Genomic DNA, 3,713 nt, shown 5'->3' on the forward strand with positions numbered 1-3,713 from the left:
CTTAAAAATTCTGGGAAGTTCACTGCAGTTCAAATAAAGAGGTCTAAGAGTCTTATCCAAGCAGCTGTGGCTCCCATTTGAATCTCAGCCTAGATTATTAAAGCCTCAAACCACAAAATCCCCCTAGGAAATCTTGCATAAGCATTGTTCTCATTGAAAAGGGCTGGGATCAGAAAGGAAACAAGAGGTTCAAGCTTTAGTTGGCTTTAAAACATCAAAAACCAAGTGGTCAATTCTCCTTCAGATGTGCGTCCATAACCCCTTTTAAAGGCAATGGAAATTATATGTGTGGATTTGGGGAGAACATACCCCCAAGTAAGCAAATTAAGAAATGCCAAGAACAACCAAATTTCTTTGCTTCAAAAAAAATTGGCTTAAACAATAGTTATTTTAAAAAATAGTTTTATGCAATATGTCAAGTAAATCTATTCATCAGCGATATGATTTCTATGACCAATTCGAAGGAAGGACTCAAAGAACGATTTTAAACATATTTCTTTTCTGGTTGTGACCAGAAGAATTCAATTGCTAACCTGTTTTTGAAGAAGCTGTTGTTTAAGTCTCTCTCAAGCAAGTATCTCATTTTTCACAAATCGGTTGTTTTGCTACAAGGTCCTGATGGGGAGCTTTTCAGTTTGCTAGTGGCATAGCATGTAAAACAGCCCTTTTGTGGAAAGAGCTTCTGCAACAGTTATGCTTTAGAAACAGATTTTTATCATTGGGAGAGGAAGCAATGTTCTTGAATATCCCTAAGAATGTGTCTGATAGATAATACTAATTTAGAAGAAGAGAAATAAGGACTGAAGGAATGGGGAGGAACAGAGAGGGGAGTCATTTTTTCGGAAGTGGGTAGGGAGTTCTGCCGAAAATACTCCTCACTATATCCAAACCACGAAGGTTTACTAAACAGAAATTTAAATCAAAAGGCAAACAGGATGTTCATCTGGGACACATATTTGGACACATACTTTTAATACCACATGAAAGCTGTGCCATCCAGATGTGAAAGCAATAAAATTTAAACAAAACACGAACAATAAAGAAAGAAGTGAAACTGGATGACAACTTCCCCAGGGAGCAGTGCTAAGGGAAGGGCCTGGAACACAGACAGAGCAATTCGCTCTGAGGAAGAGGCGGGGCCGGTTCTGTAGCCCTGTGTCCTCTCACAATGGAAGAAGTAAAATAGCGATCTGGTTTTAGGAAGCAGGGAGCTTTGGCAGCCTCTGCTCTCTGGATTTCTTAAATTATCTATTTTAGACCAAAGTGGAAACTTATTACAGCCAGCACTTTTATATCAGATCAGCTGCAGGAAGGAAAACAGAGGAAAAAAAATGTTGGTACAGATTGTACTCTGAACATGATGAAACAAGAACGGAAAAACAATTGCTACCAGTTACCTAAGGCTAGTCATCTTATCATAAATACGGAACAGAATTGCCATTCCGACTTGGAACACTTAAGACTGAATGTCGGAAAGCCTTTGTTAAGAAAAAAAGGTAACACAAAACTTTTATTTGTCATACAATGAGAAGGGAAATGTTCATGGTATCACTGAACAATTTTTAATTCTAAACTTTAATACGTTTGAATTACAAGGCAGAGGTTGCCAGGCAGAAAAGGCATTGCGTTTCACACACTCTAAAATATCACATTGTAAACACTGAACTTCTCCACTCTTTTTCAATAAATAGAATACTCAGGGTCCCGAGCCAACAGTCTTGGGTCTCCTCTCCAAGTTGGGATAAACCGTGGCAGATTCTATTTGCCAAAATCCAAGTTAAGTGTGTCTAATAGTTTGTTGAATCTTTAAATTGAACATGATGGTCAAAAATGTGTATGGGCCATTTGTATTCCCCACCCCCAGATTAGTTTTGGAGGTCTGTTATTTAACTATCTGTTTTTCTTTAAGTTTATTCTTCTATATTCTTAAAGCTTACTATGAAAAAATACTTAGAGTGAAAGAGTCAGAAGTTATTTGATGCCATCTTAGCCCGTTTTGAATTGCTATAACAAAATAGTCCAGACTAGACACTTTATAGGGAAAAGAAGCTAATTATGTCCCACAGTTCTGGAGGCTGAAACGGCCAAGCTCTGGCAGCCACCTGTGGCAAGGACACCATGACATGGCCAATGCCATCACTCAGCGGGCGGCTGTGTGGGATGGTGAGCAGTGTTGTGTGAAAGAGGCCAGCCACGCCTCTTTTTACGACAGCTCATTCTTGTGGTAACTAACCCAGTCTTCTGATATCTAACACAATCCCACAAGATGGGCATTTAACTCTTGTCAGGGTGGCGCCCCCATGATCTAATTGCCTCACACTAAGTCCTGCCTCTTGAAGTGTTCATAACTTTCCGATACCACTACAGTGGGTCCAAGCTTCCAGAACATGAGCCTTTGTGGAGCAAACCATTTCCAGCCATCACAGTGACCATGGGCTAGAGACATGATTATTTCAGAGAAGTCAGTTGTTGATATTTGATGACAAATAGCCATGGATTTTTTTTGAAGTTGGTAGGTTTAAATTTAACATTATTTTTTGTTTTACACAATTTTCTTGTATTCTTGGGGCATATTTTTGCTTTCCTAAATAGAACAGAGATTGAACTGCTATGGTTTCCAAAACAGTAATAGCCACAAAACACTTTCAAAGAGCATGGTAGATGAAATTGTTTTAAACACAAAAGAAGCATATGGTTGGGTTTTCTTTTCTCTTCCATTTTATTAAAACCTAACATGGCATTCTATTCGTTCTGAGTTAATGTATTGTTTCTTTTTCCTCATAACAGCCTGTTTAATTAATTGTTATTTAAGGTATCACTAGGTTTTCTTTTCCTGTAATGTGTTGGAGCATTGCTTTCATTGGTTAATACTCTAATTTCTTCTTGAAATTTTGAAGGTTATAATGGTAAGTTTTGTTGTAATAAATGTGTTGAAGAGTACTTATTTTATGCTGATGCATAACAAATTACTGTAAACCTAATACTTTAAAAGCCCACATCGCTACTATCTCATAGTCACTATGGGTCAGAAGTCTAGGTACACCTCACTGGCTTTCCTGCTTGGCTCTTACTGAGTGAAAAAAAAATCAAAGGCTGCACTTATTCTGAACATTGAGACCTGTTCCAAGCTTCCACATTTATTGGAAGAATTCAAATCCTTGTGGAAATAGAACTGAATTCCTGATTTTCCAGCTGGTTGCCAGCTGAGGGCTGCTCAGAGATTCTCAAGGCCACCACCATTTGCTGCATTGTGGCCCTCTCAGCAGGCCCTGTCAGAACATGGCATCTTGTTTCTTCAAAGGCCACAGAGGAGACTCTCTAGCTCTACTGTTAAAAGAGTGTCTTATATAGGGGCTGGCGCTTTGGTGTAGCTGATTAAGTAGCCACCTACAGGGCCAGCATCCCATATGGGAGCCTATTCAAGTCTTGCCTGCTCCACTTCTGATCCTGTTCCCTTCTAATGTGCCCAAGAAAGCAGCCAAAACATGGCCCAAGTACTTGGGCCCCTGTACCATGTGGGAGACCCAGAAGAAATTCCTGGCTCCTGGCTTTGGATTGGCCCAGCTCCAGCCACTGTGGCCATTTGGGGAGTGAAGCAGCAGATGGAAGATCTCCCTCGCTTTCTCTCTCTCTAACTCTGTCTTTCACATAAATAAATACATCTTTTTTTAAAAGGTGTCTTATATAAAGAGGTGGAATCATGGAGTGACATC

This window comes from Oryctolagus cuniculus, chromosome 8, assembly GCF_964237555.1.
Source record: "Oryctolagus cuniculus chromosome 8, mOryCun1.1, whole genome shotgun sequence".
In the NCBI taxonomy this organism is placed as follows: domain Eukaryota; kingdom Metazoa; phylum Chordata; class Mammalia; order Lagomorpha; family Leporidae; genus Oryctolagus; species Oryctolagus cuniculus.